General features: G+C 41.3%; 1 non-coding gene across 1 annotated transcript; it reads left to right on the forward strand.

Annotated features, from left to right (window-relative positions):
- Window positions 1–15,980: 15,980 nt before the first annotated feature.
- TRNAG-UCC (transfer RNA glycine (anticodon UCC)) lies at window positions 15,981–16,051 on the forward strand. The gene has a single exon. It is a non-coding gene; the product is annotated as a tRNA-Gly (tRNA).
- The last annotated feature ends 485 nt before the right edge of the window (window positions 16,052–16,536 follow it).

The raw sequence follows: 16,536 nt of genomic DNA on the forward strand, positions 1-16,536 counted from the left end.
GGGAATAAAGGGGTGAGATTCTTACCCTTGAAGCCTTCTTCAACAATGATGCTCCAATGGCCTTCCTTGGCTTGAATCGAACACCAGAACTTCCAAATCAATCCTTTAGAACCTCAGTTCCAAGAGGAAGGTGAAACACTAGGTGCTTGTGTGCAATAGTATGGACTAAAACACACACAAGAGCACAAAAGAGAGGGAAAGAGAGATGGGATGTGTATCTAACACTAACCCTAGAACTCAAATCCTAACAATGGCTGTCTAAGCTCTCAAAATATCTTAAGTGTCTAACCTCTTAGGCCAAGAGACCAACCCCTCTCTATATAGAAGCTTTTGTCTTGTAAAGCTTACAAGACAAGCTTCCAAGAGAGAGATCCCTCCATACACGTGTATGGAGGGGAGCCAAAAGCAAGACAGCTGTCTTAAAATATCTGCAAAAACAGATGCACAGTAGTCGGCCGGCCAAAAATGCCATTTTGGCAAAAAAGAGTGCCGGCCGGCACTAAATAGTGCTGACCGGCAACAAATAGTGCCGGCCGGCAATATACATTCCCGGTGGCAGCAAAAACCAGCCGGTGGCCTCTAGCCACTGCCGGTGGTGGGTGGGGATGGTCTACAAGCCCTACCCTGCCTCTCCAAGGCAAAACACAAGTGTTCGGTGCGAAACCAGACACTAAACGGTCGAGTTCGGAGATCCTGAGGCAAGGCGCGCGAGCCGAGGCCTCCGGGAACTCCAAATGAACACAAACATGGATAATCACCGAGTGTTCAAATTGTGACGTCCAAGTCTTGAGGACGGTCAAAAATGGGGTGTCTAGACGTATTCTTAAATAGTAGACCCACCCATCTTCTTTTGAACCAATGGAGTATTGGTGGAAGATTTCGGCCAGACCGAGTTTGAGACCGGCTTGGCGGTTTAGTTCGGCTATTCCCATTATTATACGGTATGAATTGGTGGACAGTTAGGTTGGACATAGTCTGGTTTGCCTTAGAAACTCACAAATCAAGGGTTGGACTGGAAATCGTAGTCCGGTCTCAATTATGGACAAGGGGGTGAAGGGGACAAAGCCTTCATTCCCCCAGGGTATGACATCTTTTTCTGCCAGGGTAAGGTGTACATCATCAGGGATGCCATAATCCCTTCGGAATTCGGCTAGACCACCTGGCGTCTCAACTAGATACCTATACTTCCCCATTTATTGTATAATTTATGAATAAATTAGTTCGGTCCAAAAATTGTGCTCAGTAGCTCGGTTAAGCGCGCAGAGGAGTGCCTGGGCAACCTAAGTCTGCAAAGTAGAAAACAAAGGGGTTAAGCACAGATCATTAGACCGTGCTACAAAATAAAAGTAAAAAATAGGAGCCCTACTTCGGCTATGTGGATGCTACAGGTCTTATCTCGGTTTCTGCAAAGTGATTGGTAGCTCGGTTTGAGCAAGGCTTTGTTAGTTCGGGCTTGGCAAGCGTCTAGATATCTCGGTTGTGGAAACGGTTCTGTTTGACCCGTTGATCATCTAGGGGCAGCTTTCTGAGTTCCATCTAAAAAACTAAGAAAGCTAGTTTAGCCCCAAAGGCCTAGATCGGTTGGAGTTCAGGTATCTTAGTATGATTAAGTGCAAACTTAGTTCAGTTGGTTACCTCGGCTAAGGTCCATCAAGAAGTGGTTTGACTTATTCAAAGCTACTGGTGTAAACATGAAGTGTTAGTCCGGTTGCAAGCTGACTAGACTTTTACCTAGCTTAAACAGTATCCTAGTTCGGTTGCGTCGTGATTTTGGATCGAAAAACTAGTCTTCTACAGGATATTACATATACGCATGTGTTCTATTGTTAAGTTTTTTCCAGAAAAGTACAGAGCAAAACGAAATGGAAAGATGTGTTTTGCAAAAACACAGAAAACCAATTACAAAAATAAAGTAAGATGTACAATACTAACCAGATGAAGAAGCAAGGGCTGAAGATGGAAGCAAAAAGCAGCAGATCACGAACTCTTTCAGAAAAAGAATAATGAAGAACTCAGAAGAAAAGGAAGAGGACGAATAGTAGAAGTGAAAAGATTTTTGCTTTAGGGTTTGCTTTTGTTAGAAAGCCCAAATTTGGGCGGGACTGTTCAAAAAACACAAAGTACGAAGACGGCGTGACAGCCGTCCTCAGTCAATCAGAGCGTGCCACGTGCCATTAGAATGGGAAGTGTTACAGTCGCTGTGATTGAAGAGACGTTTTGACCGGACAAGCAGAGCCCGGTGTGAAATTAGCTCGGCTGGAAGGCTTAAGAGTTTTTAGCTCGGCTGGAAAGGCTAAAGGGTTTTTTAGCTCGGCTGGAAAGGCTTAAAAACTTCAGCTCGGCTGGTAGACAGGTAATCCCTATCATGCTGCACAGATGGAATTAAGGGGCAATTGAGAGGGTAATTTTTGTGAAAATTGGGCCGAGCTGGGAGATGGTCATTATGGCCCACAATACGAAGGGCTGAGTAAAAAGGCCGCAAAGTTACTCTGGCCCAAAAGAGGTACAAAATTACTCCGGCCCGAGAGAAATGTAAAGTTACTCCGGCCTGGAAGCGACTTGGAGTTTGGTCGGTCTCAGAGTTAGTCCGGTCATGGCGTATTGTGGTTAGAACGGTCAGAACCTTACTACTCAGTAGCTCGGTCTAAACACACCATGGGTTGTACATAAGAGAACCCAGATAAGGAGGAGTAAAAGGAAGAACCGAACTAAGTATAGTTCGGCCTACTCTGCGGCTCAGCATAGCCATGATTACTTCGGTCATTTTGGAGTTCGGCCATGGTAATAACCATTTCACTTGGTTTAAGCAGTGAGGGGGGTGTTGGAGGATAAGGATTATCCTTCAGGAGGTTAAATCCTAGGAAGACTCTGCGTGGAGGAGTAGAAGTCCTACTAGGATTGTGCCACACGAAACCTATAAAAGCTTACAACATCACCTTTGAAAAGGTAACACACAACTTTGCTTTTTGAATACACGAAACTTTTGTCTATTTGTCAAGCTTACTGACTTAGGCATCGGAGAGGTTTCCGGCGCACACCCGCCGGCTAGCTTACGTTTATGTTTTCAGGTGATAAAGCGACGATGTACAGAGGAGCGCAGACTTGATCAACAGGATTATACGAGAAGGTTTATTTCTTTCCCGTACAGGTACTTTGACAAACATATCGTACCGAGTACTTACTGGCGTATAGTATTTTTGCATACGTACCGGGTACACGAAACAATTACCCAATTTTTTTGTTCTTAATTTTTTGCGTATCTAGACGTATCTAATATATACCCAAGTTGTATTGTATCTCAGTCGAAATAATATTTTCTTTTACTACAGAGATAAATCATTTTCACTAGATTTCTTTTTTATTTTTAGTTTTATACTTAGTATGATTTTAAAATTAAGTTATGGTTTATAAGTTATAATATAGTGATCCCGGGTTTGTCCCCTTTATGTACAGTGGAGCTGGTGGTTGTTTGTCTTGTTGTCATCCTATAATTCCTTATGTCTGAGCTTTAGGATGTGTTGGGCGTGTTTCGAACAGGTTGGTTGAGCCTTAGTCCCTTTCCTTGTTGCCCAGAGTTTTGGTAGTACGCTCGAGCGGGTACCTTTGCGCTCGAGCGGAGTTGGATTTTTGGTTGTCCGCTCGAGCGGGCCATTTCACGCTCGAGCAGAGTTTACACACTTCCAGTATTTGTGCCTCTGCAAAACTTCTGTAGATGTGTTTTTCACGCTCGAGGGGGTTTCCTTACGCTCGAGCGGGTCTATTGGCACTCGAGCGGAGCGTTCATTGTTTGTGAAAATACTGGGAGAGGAGAATCTACGCTCGAGCGAACTGGTTTTCGCGCTCGAGCAGATGTACTTTATTCTTGTGTCTTGGCGCTCGAGCTGGCCTTCTTGCGCTCGAGCGGGTCCAATTTTTGTGCTTGATGCTCGAGCGTTTTATTGTCCGCTCGAGCGGATCATGCGTATATCAGTTGGCAGCTGGGCATATTTGAATCACTTTTCAACTTTCACTCTCTCTCTTACTTTTCCGAAAAGCCATTTTTGAGAGCTTCTCTCACTACTTTCTCCCTTCTCTCTTAGGATTGATCTAGTTGGAGTGTTCTCTTACCCTTTGGCCTTTACAAAAAGTGTGTTGATCATCGAGGACTACGTTTTGATCCGAAAAGTTTGGAGTTTGGAGCACTTTGAGTTTGGTCTTCTTCTTCGTTTGAGCTCCAACTTCGAGGTAGGGATATCCTACTCCATCTTATAAGCTTCGTCTTTAAATTGTGACATTTTGATATGTTGGGGATGTACTCCACGGTTTAGGGGAAGATAGGGGATGGACCTCTAAACCGGATGTTGTTGGGAGGAGATAGGGGATGGACTCCGTAGATAGAGCTCATATGCTTATCTAATACTGTGTTGACAGAGCTCATATGCTTGTCATTGGAAGTGTGATAGTGCTCATATGCATATCTGTGGAAGTAATGATATAGCTTGTATGCTTATCTGTTGTTGTGTGACATAGCTAGTATGCTTATCTATTAAGAAATGGGAAGTGTTTGATATGAGTTACTGTCTCATATGAGTTGTTTGGCCAGGTTCTGAGACATGGTTGTAAATTGATAATTGAAAGGAATTGGAAAATGGACTGTAATATGGACTTGTATGTCATGAAACCGTAGAATGTGATAAGGGAAAATATCTGTATTGGCCATCTATCAACTGCTAATCTCTTAGTCATTGTTCATATTTGGTTTAGTGTATTTCTACTGGGCTGTGGCTCACCCTATATGGGAATATCATTTTCAGGTACAAGTAGCATGCAACCTCCAAGGTCATAGCTTGGGAGGCTAGAGGCGGACAGATTTTTGTTGTTTAAGTTCCTTTTTTATGTATTACATGTATATTCAAGCCGATGGCTTAAGGTGTAGATGAGTTAGTACTCTTTTGTTGTAACCAAGTGTTAACTTGGAAAGTTGTGAGCCCGTATGGCATTTTGCTTTTGTTGTTAACATGTAATACTTTTGTAATGAAACTCTGATGAATAGAAGATTGTGGATATTTCATATGTCAATGAATGTTTTATTTGATGGGTTTAATGTTATTATTTTGAGGGTGTTACAACTTGGTATCAAAGCGTACCGGGTTCGAATACTTTGGGTACGTGGGAAGTGATTAGGATCACAATGGGTTTGTCTCGCTTGATAGAGACTTAGACGTAGTGTTATATGCTACATGCTTAATTGATAACATGCTTATGTGACTATGTGGGTATGGGATTTAGTTTCTAGGATGTTGATTGGATCCTTGGGTTTCTGTGAGTCTTGTTGGAAAGGCACTTGATCAATGCCGTTTCTAACTGGAACTCTAGTAACGCCTCGGGACTATCATTATCCGGAAATGAAATTCGTAAGTGCTTATGTGTTTATGTGCTTACGTGGAGTGAATTACAGTTGTCCATGCATTAGGACGTGAGTGTTTAGTTTTGGCACATTGTGAATGTGCTAATGTTCTGTATTACCTTTATTAGGATGTCAGGACGAGGAAGAGGCGCTAGGCGTGGTAGGCTTGCGAGGCAGGAAGTACCTTTACCGGATGAGATTCCGGTAGTGCAGGAGGGAGTTGGCCAGGCCAATGTGGCCGAGCCAGCGAGTCAACAGGCTATGAGTGCCTTGGCATGAGAGATAACAGGAGCTTTGGGTATTCTCAGGGCTGGGAATCAGGCAGCTGAGGCAGGACCTTCTTTCTTGAAGAGGGAGTTTTTCCGGTCTAATCCGGATGGGTTTATCGTGGACCCGAAGGAGTCGCTGAAGGCTGATGAGTGGCTAGAGCAAATGAGTAAGACGTTCGAGATGCTTGGCATCGAGGACGGAGCACTGAAAGTGACCTTGGCATCCTTTCAGCTGAAGGGAGATGCGGGTCAATGGTGGAAGTATGAGAAGGCTCGTGTTGGTGGTGCATGAGAGGTGTTTGTGAATGCTTTTCAGGAGAGGTTTTTGTCTGCAGCAGCTAGGGAGAAGTTGAGGGATCAGTTTAGCCGGCTTAATCAGCAGGGTATCTCTGTGGCAGAGTTTGAGGCCACTTTCACTAGTTTGTCCAGGTTTGCACTTGAGTTGGTGGCGTCTGAAGAACGCCGTTGCTATGAGTTTGAGCAGAAGTTGAGGCGGGGCCTCAAGCTGAGAGTTGGTGGGTCTTACATCCGAGAGTATAGACATTTAGTGGATGCTGCAGCTCATATGGAGCTCATGATGCAGGAGGAGGATGAGGGGCAGAGAGGCTCCAAGAGGAGCCAAGATGGTCAGGGTGATGGCAGGAGACAGAGGGGTTCTAACCCTCAGCAGTCTCAGGGAGGAGTTGCTAGATCGACCTTTCCGGTGCCGAGTGCAGGCTTGGGGAGAGGTAGTCAGGGAGGCCTGACTTGTTTTGCGTGTGGCCAACTGGGTCACAAGTCTTTAGTCTGCCCGCAGAAGGGAGGGGGTCAGCGAGCGGCTTCTTCATCAGTTAGACCTCATGGCCAGAGTCAGGGCAGAGGCCAGCCGTTGTCTTGTTATCAGTGTGGTCTGCCTGGGCACCTGAAGAGGTATTGCCCGCAGTTGAGTGCCACATCGGGAGCGTCTGGTTTTAGGCAGACGCAGAGTTTTTAGCCAGCTCAGTCTGTGCAGGCCTCGAGAGCCAATCCGGGGGCTTCGTCGTCCCAGTCAGTGCAGCAATCGTATGCTCCTAGAGGTGAGCAGGTAGATCAGGGGCCTACAGGGCGCGTGTATGCTGTTACCGCGCAGGATTTAGTACCGGCTCCATCGGTGGTGAGAGGTACTTTTCTGTTTTGCAACTCGGTTGCTAGTGTGTTGATTGACACGGGTGCATCTCATTCTTTTGTATCTGCTGCATTTGCATCTGTTTTAGAATTGGAGTTGGCACAGTTAGCATCTCCTATTTGTGTGGTATCGCCTTTGGGTGGTGAGTTGATCTTGAAACAGGGTGTTAGAGGTTGTGATATAGAGGTCGCCGACCACAGGCTTCCTTTTCCGTTTGTTGTCATGCCCATGAAGGGCTTTGATGTTATTTTGGGTATGGACTGGCTATCGTCATACCGGGCTGTCATCGATTGCTACCGCCAGAGGGTCACATTATGTACCTTGAGCGGGGAGTGGTTCCATTTCTTGGGAGAGCGGGTTGGTAATGTTTTGCCACCGGGGTATGATTCGCGAGGGCGAAGTAAACTTAGTGGTCTACTTGCTAGCTTTGAGAGTGGTGAGACTTAGCTTGTATTGCCGAGGGTGGTTTGTGAGTATTCGGACGTCTTTCCCGAAGACCTTGTTAGTTTGCCACCTCACCGGGAGATAGAGTTCTCTATTGACCTAGTGCCCGGCACGACGCCGATTTCTATGGCACCTTACCGTTTTGCTCCAGCAGAGTTGGTTGAGTTGAAAGTTCAGCTCCAGGAATTGCTAGATAAGGGATTTGTCCGCCCTAGTGTTTCGCCGTGGGGAGCACCGACCCTCTTTGCTAAGAAGAAAGATGGTGCCTTGAGATTGTGTATAGACTACCGGAAGTTGAATCGGGCTACGGTCAAGAATAAGTACCCTATGCCCCGTATAGATGATTTGTTTGACTAGTTGAAGGGTTCCCGTTGTTTCTCTAAGATAGACTTGAGATCGGGTTACCACCAGTTGAGGGTCAGGGAGGAAGATATTCCTAAGACGGCTTTCCGTACGCGGTATGGCCATTATGAGTTTCTGGTGATGCCATTTGGGCTTACCAATGCACCGGCAGTCTTTATGGACTTGATGAACTGGATCTTCCGGGAATTTTTAGATCGATTTGTAGTCGTTTTCGTGGATGGCATCCTTATCTATTCGCCTTCAGTGGAGGAGCACGAGGAACACTTGAGAGTGGTGCTTGAGTTGCTTAGAGCCCATAGGCTGTATGCCAAGTTTGGGAAGTGTGAGTTCTGGCTAGGAGAAGTCAAGTTCTTAGGCCATGTGGTTTCCGGGGAAAGGGTGTCTGTAGATACATCCAAGATTGAGGCAGTGCTAGATTGGGCACAGCCTAAGAGTGTGTTTGAGATCCGCAGTTTTTTGGGATTAGCTGGGTATTATCGTCGGTTTGTGAAAGATTTCTCCAAGTTAGCGTCACCGTTGACTAGGCTGACTCGGAAGGGAGTCAAGTTTGTGTGGAGTGAGACTTGTGAAAAGTCATTCCAAGAACTGAAGGTTACATTGACCACCGCTCCGGTTTTGATTATTCCGGAGAGAGGGTTGGGTTACGCAGTTTATTGTGATGCCTCACGAGAGGATTTGGGTTGTGTGTTGATGCAAGAGGGGAAAATGGTAGCTTATGGCTCACGTCAGTTGAAAATACACGAGAAGAATTACCCTACATACGACCTAGAGTTAGCGGCTGTGATCTTTGCCTTGAAGATTTGGAGACACTACCTTTATGGTGAGAGGTTCGAGGTGTTCTCGGACCACAAGAGTTTAAAGTATCTGTTTACACAGAGAGACTTGAATTTGAGGTAGAGGAGGTGGATGAAGTTCATCGAGGACTATGAATTTGAGTTGCATTATCACCCGGGAAAGGCCAATGTTGTGGCCGATGCCCTTAGTAGGAAATCCATTAGTGATGTAGCTTGTATTGCCATCCGAGAATGGGAGATGTTGGGAGCACTTGGCGAGTTTGATTTGCTACTGGGCGAATCCGTTGAGGCTGCGGCCTTGTCTTCCGTTGTTGCGCAGCCTACACTTGTGACTAGAGTGTTAGAGGCACAGAGAGGTGACCTTGGGGTAGAATCCCTCCGAGAGAAGATCTCCAGTGGAAAAATTGAGAAGGGATTGACGGTGTATCCTGACCTGAGTGTGAGATACCGAGACCGTTTGTTTGTGCCGGAGTCTTGCCGAGAGGAAGTACTCCGAGAGTTTCACCATTCGCGTCTTGCGGTGCATCCGGGGGGTACTAAGATGTATCAGGATTTGGGTCGCCAGTTTTGGTGGCGGGGTATGAAGAGAGATGTGGCTGTTTTCGTATCGAAGTGCCTTACTTGCCAGCAAGTGAAGGCCGAGCATCAGAGGTCAGCGGGTTTGTTGCAACCCTTGCCTATTGCCGAGTGGAAGTGGGAGCATGTCACTATGGACTTCGTTGTAGGTCTTCCGAGGACTCAGCGGGGTAGTGATGCTATTTGGGTGGTTGTAGACCGGTTGACTAAGTCGGCGCACTTCATTCCTTTGCGCGTGAGAGATTCGGTAGACCATCTTGCCGACTTGTATATTCGGGACATAGTGAGATTGCACGGGGTCCCAGTGACGATCGTCTCGGATAGAGACCCTCGTTTTACCGCCAGGTTGTGGCAGAGTTTGCAAAGTGCCTTGGGCACTAAGTTGACCTTTAGTACGGCTTATCATCCTCAGACTGACGGGCAGTCCGAGCGTACTATTCAGATCCTCGAGGATATGCTTCGGGGTTGTGTCCTGGACTTCAGTGGGACGTGGGAGAGGCATTTACCCTTGGTAGAGTTTGCCTACAATAACAGTTTTCAGTCTAGCATCGGTATGGCACCGTTTGAGGCCTTGTATGGCCGACCGTGTAGGTCTCCAGTTTGTTAGGCCGAGGTGGGTGATGCACCTTTGTTGGGTCCGGAGTTGGTTAGGGAGACGACGGAGAAGGTCGAGCTTATCCGTAGGAGACTTGTTACAGCCCAGAGTCGCCAAAAGAGTTATGCCGACCGTAGGAGGAGGCCTTTGGCGTTCGAGGTAGGTGATCATGTCTTTCTGAAGATATCACCTAGGCGAGGTTTGATGAGGTTTGGGAAGAGTGGGAAGTTATCCCCTCGGTTTATTGGTCCTTTCGAGATCCTTGAGAGGATTGGCGAGGTTGCTTATCGGTTGGCTTTACCGCCGCAGTTGTCCGAAGTTAATGACGTGTTTCATGTGAGTATGCTTAGGAAGTATGAGCCAAATCCATCACATGCGTTGGATTGGACCGATTTAGAGGTAGATGAGGATGCCTCGTATGAGGAGAGACTGATCCGGGTCTTGGATAGGCGGGATCAGGTCCTGCGTGGCAAGACCATTCCTTTGGTGAAAGTCTTGTGGAAACATCACGGAGTGGAGGAAGCCACTTGGGAACGTGAGTTGGAAGTCCGCAAAAATATCCGGACTTGTTTGTTGATATGTAATCTTGTATTTAGACTTTGAACTATTGTTGAACTTAAGAGCTTTTATATATGTCTTAAGTTGTGAAACATTGAAAATGTTTTGGTTTATTGGAAGTATGTTGTGGAACTTGCCTCATATGGAAGTTGAATGTAACATTATATATGTTGAATATATTGTTGAAATTGGAAAGGAAATGCGTAATGTTGATGCATGTTGAAAGTACATATGTTGTTTACATATTGTGAAATGCCTATTGTTAAAGGGATGGGATGACCGATAATGGGTCGAGTTTTTGAATGTTAAAATGTAACATTGTTAAAAATGGAGGAAAACCTGTTTTTGAAACTTGTGCTTAATTTCGGGGACGAAATTCTTTAAGGGGGGGAGGTTATAGCGATCCCGGGTTTACCCTTGTCGTACAGTGATCCGGACATGTGTCTGTGGATGTTAGTAGTTGATCATTACCTTGTGTACATCCTTTCTTACTTTGTATTTGAGTTATAGGATGTGTATGGCAGGTTTGTTACAGGTTGGTTGAGATTAGAAACTAAAACTAGTTGCCCAGATTTTGACCTGTCCGCTCGAGCGGGGGTTTTGGCGCTCGAGCGGGAGTTTCACCCATCCAGTATTTCTTGTGCAGTGTTCGACGCTCGAGCGTGGGATTGGCCGCTCGAGCGGGTTTGTGTGAGTGACGCTCGAGCGGGGAGTTGGAAGCTCGAGCGAGAGACCTGTCTGCAAAAGTTCTGGGAGTGTGTATCCGGAGCTCGAGCGGGGGATTGGCCGCTGGAGCGGGAGTCTGTGAGTGACGCTCGAGCGGGGCGTTGGACGCTCGAGCGGGGCGACTGGGTTAAAGCTCCGTGTTTTGACTTTTCAAATCACTTTTTCACTTTCTCTTCTCTCTCCTACTTTTCCAAAAACACCATTGTTGAGTCTCTCACTCTAGAACTCTACCTTCTCTCTAGGTTTTGATCTAGTAGGAGTGATTTGCTCATCTTTGGCCTTTACAGAAAGGTTGTTGATCGTCGAGGGCTACATTTTAATCTGAAAATTTCGGGATTTGGAGCACGTTGGGTTTTGTCATCTTCTCCTTTGGGGCTCCGGATTTGAGGTAGGGATATCCTACTCCTCTCTATGGATTTTGTCTTTAGATTTTAGTATTTTGAGATGTTGGGGTTGGTTTGGTAGTTTTGTGAAAGTTTGGGGCTTTTGTGTGATTTTACAAAGTTGGAGTTTTATTTATAATAAACCTAGATGCATGTTTGGCATAGAGAAATGGAATAAATGTTGAATCGTTGATGAAAATGGGACCTTAAGGGTTGTAATGCTAATTATGGAGAATGCCCTAATTTCATTGTTTGATTAATTGGGTTAATTAATCGTGAGAAATGAGGTTATGAAATAGAAATGTTGAGATTGGGAATACATGGGATTAAAGGGTGTAGTTGGATCTCATGCCACTCACCTAGTTGAAAATGTCGATTTTATATCCATTTGTTGCATTTATTTACTGTATAGAAATAACTGCTTTGGGCTATCGGTAGAGGATAGTCGTGATTGTTGTAGACAATGCATGATGATTAGGCAAACGAAAACTAATCACTAGAATGAGTCATTGATTATGATTGAATGAAAGAACACGTTAAATTTATGTGTTGCGTGATGATGTGTATAATTATTGTTTATATGCATTGTGTTGTGTTGGAGGAGATAGGGGATGTACTCCACGGTTTAGGGGAAGATAGGGGATGGACCTCTAAACCGGATGTTGTTGGGAGGAGATAGGGGATGGACTCCGTAGATAGAGCTCATATGCTTATCTAGTACTGTGTTGACAGAGTTCATATGCTTATCATTGGAAGTGTGATAGTGCTCATATGCATATCTGTGGAAGTAATGATATAGCTTGTATGCTTATCTGTTGTTGTGTGATATAGCTAGTATGCTTATCTATTATGAAATGGGAAGTGTTTGATATGAGTTACTGTCTCATATGAGTTGTTTGGCCAGGTTCTGAGCCATGGTTGTAAATTGATAATTGAAAGGAATTGAAAAATGGACTGTAATATGGACTTGTATGTCATGAAACCGTAGAATGTGATAAGGGAAAATATCTGTATTGGCCATCTATCAACTGCTAATCTCTTAGTCATTGTTCATATTTGGTTTAGTGTATTTCTACTGGGCTGTGGCTCACCTTATATGGGAATATCATTTTCAGGTACAAGTAGCATGCAACCTCCAAGGTCATAGCTTGGGAGGCTAGAGGCGGACAGATTTTTGTTGTTTAAGTTCCTTTTTGATGTATTACATGTATATTCAAGCCGAGGGCTTAAGGTGTAGATGAGTTAGTACTCTTTTGTTGTAACCAAGTGTTAACTTGGAAAGCTGTGAGCCCGTAGGACATTTTGCTTTTGTTGTTAACATGTAATACTTTTGTAATGAAACTCTGATGAATAGAAGATTGTGGATATTTCATATGTCAATGAATGTTTTATTTGATGGGTTTAATGTTATTTTTTTGAGGGTGTTACAGTTGTCGGGTAATTTTACGAAAGCTTGGGGTCCTTGTGTAATTTTCAAAAGAGGGGTTTTCAAGTTTAAAACCCATGTGAATGGAATATGTTGGAAGATGGAATTGTATGTGGATCATTGATGAAAATGGAACCTTAGGGTTGGTATTATAAATAGAAAAAAAAAAAAAAAGCCCTAATTGTTATGATAAATTAATTTGTATAAATAAATTAGGGAAATGAGAAATTAAATAGGAAATATTCAAATTGGAAAGGTACGGGATCAAAGAGTGTAGTTGGATTAATTTATCGCTCAGCTAGACAAGATGTTGATATTTTATCCATTTGGTGCATTTATTTTCTGTTTAGAAATAACTGCTTTGGGCTATCGGTGGAGGATAGTCTTGATTGTTGTAGACAATGCATGATGATTAGGTAAAATAAAACTAATCAATTGAGTATGCTATCGGGATGGGGGTTGGTATAATACATTAAAATTTTGTATTGATTGATTGAACTTGTATATGATAATTGTTTATATACATTGTATTGTGTGGGAGGAGATGGGGGATGTACTCCACGGTTTATTGAAAGATGAGGGATGGACCTCTAAACCGGATATCGTTTGACATTGATACAGCACTACCTTGTGTATCATTTGTGACTTATAGAAGTGTTTGTTTGACATGGATATAGCACTAAAATATGTATCAATTGTCTTATTTGATTAAATTTGTATATGATAATTGTTTATATACATTGTGTGTGGGAGGAGATAGGGGATGTACTCCACGATTTAGGGGAAGATAGGGGATGGACCTCTAAACCAGATTTTGTGTGACATTGATACATCACTACAATGTGTATCAAGTGTGGATTATGGAAGTGTTTGAATTGATTTGATATAGCACTAACATGTATATCGTTATTAATTGTGAAGTATAGAAGGGTTTCTATGTGTTATTGATACAGCACCAAAATGTGCATCCATCATGAATTTCAATAGTGTTTTAAGGATGAGTCTTAATCTCATTAAGTTATTTGGCTAGGTTCTGAGCCTTGTTTTCAAACTTAAAGTTGGATAAGAAATGGAAAAATGAATTGTAATATGGACATGATTGTCATGAAACTGTAACATGGTATACGTTGGAATATAAGTGTGGGCCATCTATCTAATGCTATTGTTTTAGTCATTGTTTATAGTTGGTTTAGTGTATTTCTACTGGGCTATGGCTCACCCTATATGGGACTTCATTTTCAGGTACCGATGGTATGCCACCTCTAAGAACATAGTTTGGGAGGCTAGAGGCAGACAAACTATTTTATTGTTGTGTTTTCTTTGGATGTATTTCATGTAAATTCAAGCCAATGGCTTAATATGTATTTGAGTTAGTACTCTCTTTTTGTAACCAAGTGTTGACTTGGAAAGTTGTAAGCCTATAGGGCAGTTACTTTTGTTGTCAAAGTGTAATACATTTTGTAAGGATACTCTGATAATTGTAATATAATATCTCCTTCCCGTAACTTGACTGTATGATATTATGGGTTTATTTTGAGGGCGTTACATATAAGGACATTTAATTTTGATTTATATGTTCACTTTTGGTATTAAATGTTAATTAATTATAATAAATTAAATCATTTAATCTATTTTTGCATTACTCCAAATTAAAAATAAATATTTTTTTACAAACACACAAAGCCGTACCCGTATTCTACTTTTTTGGATTTTATAGTATCGATATACTTGTATCGTATCAATACCAGTACTCCCGTACTCATACCTGTACTTCATAGTTGATGACCAACCAGGATATATCTCAACGAATACATCTTGGCTTATCGGCTTTGTTCATAAATATTTCGAAAGAGGTAATCTTCTTAGATCTTAGTTGGTTGTATAGTCAGATTTTAATACATACGTTATTAATTGAGAGGTCAAATTAGAACATCATTCTAAATTTTTTTCATTCTATTATTTGAGTATGTTCAATTATGACAATATCATATATTTCTGAAGGACTATTAACTATTCAAATGGCTAATGCATAATAACTTTTCATGATGAATATTATCCATTTAAATGGCTAATTGATAATTACTTTTCATGCACTGGCATACCAAACAATAAAATGAAGGAGATTTGGAATTAGGTTTTCCTCCTCATTTCTTCCAATCCGAATATGATAGATTCAACTCTCGTACACTACAAAAAATTAAAGTTTTAGAGACCAAAATTTAGGGACAAAATTATTTTTTTAGAACCAATTATTTTTGTTGCGTAAATGTCATCATTATTTTTTTAGCAATGAAAATTGGACATTAACGACGAATTATTATCATTTGGGGACCAAATTTTTTGTCTTAAAAAATAAACTATTTTGAGACCAAATTATTTTGTCCCTAAAAGTTTATTTATTAGAGACAGTTTCAAAATTTTGTCGCTAAATGCTTTGTTTTTGACTTTTCGGGACAACTTTTTAGCGATTATCCTTACGACGATAGAAATTGGTCCCTAAATGTCTTTTATCAAAAAATTTTCACTTTTAGAGACCAAAAAATTTAATTTTTAAAACTCTTATATGTTGCAATGGTAGTTGTTGCTACAATCGGGTTGATGCAATTTAAGCATGACACTGGTCATGATAGACTCATGGTTAATATTTAATCGTTTTGACTATTGAACTTAGGGAATGTTTGTCTGGTGTACATATAGTCTTGCAATTAGGTTAATAATCTAATAAAATATATAATTTTATGTTTGGTTAAAAAAAATTAAGGTTCAAATTGATTTTGATATTTCATATATGGGAGACTATTGAATCCCAAGAGAGGAGAGACGTGATACAAAATAAGAGATTAAAGAGAGGACTAATTAGTTATTGATAGAATTTTTAATCATTCTTTATAATTCTTAATCAATCTAAATATTAGATAAGATATACAATTCAAATGGATTGATAAGTCCATGGCTAACCATTCTAAGAATGCTAATCCAATTTAATCAAACATGTCCAAACAATTATGGCTTTAAAGTAACACCCTCTTAAGATTATGATAACACAATTCTATAAGCAAATTGATTTTTTTTAAAATTTTTATATTACAAAATTCTTATACAAAATGATTTCACATTTTGTAATTCTTTTATTTACTAAATACCTACAGTTTTGATTTATTATTTCAAAAAAGCCACAATCCAATCATTTTGAATGGACTAATTTAAAAAGTTTTTTTTATGGATCATAGAGGCTTTTAACCGACAAAATAACAATAACTGATCAGAAAAGTCAGAAGCTATATTATAGAAGGGATAGGCCACACAAAAACACCGAGCGTTTGTAGTCCAACGGTTAGGATAATTGCCTTCCAAGCAATAGACCCGGTTCGACTCCCGGCAGACGCAGTCTGTTTTTAATACAATAATCTTTAGATTATTTATTTGAATACAATCAAAAATTTATTTTTTAAAAACCCAAGCCAAACATGTATTTTGAAGTGAAATTACTCTATTTTTCATTATTATTATTATTTGCACATTATGTTTCTCGGCTGAAAAATCTAATTTTAAATTTTATTTGCTTAAAAATCCAGATGTTAATTTATTATATCCATAAATACGAGTCTTTATAAAATAATTAAACTACCCATATAGAGATATATATACACTAGTTTAAACAGGCGTGTACATGGCACGGGCTATTATTATAGTATGCTTAAATTTTGTATTTTGATAATTTTTTAAAAATAAAAATATTGTTATATGATATTGAATAGAATAAATCATTAGATATATGATAGAATTATATGATATGATATGTATATTTTTTGATTTGTTATACACTTAATGATGTCGAATCCAATTTTATTACCATATCATTTTAGATGAAT

The sequence above is a fragment of the Camellia sinensis genome, unplaced genomic scaffold, assembly GCF_055761805.1.
Source record: "Camellia sinensis isolate YWXY unplaced genomic scaffold, ASM5576180v1 Unanchor1, whole genome shotgun sequence".
Classification (NCBI taxonomy): domain Eukaryota; kingdom Viridiplantae; phylum Streptophyta; class Magnoliopsida; order Ericales; family Theaceae; genus Camellia; species Camellia sinensis.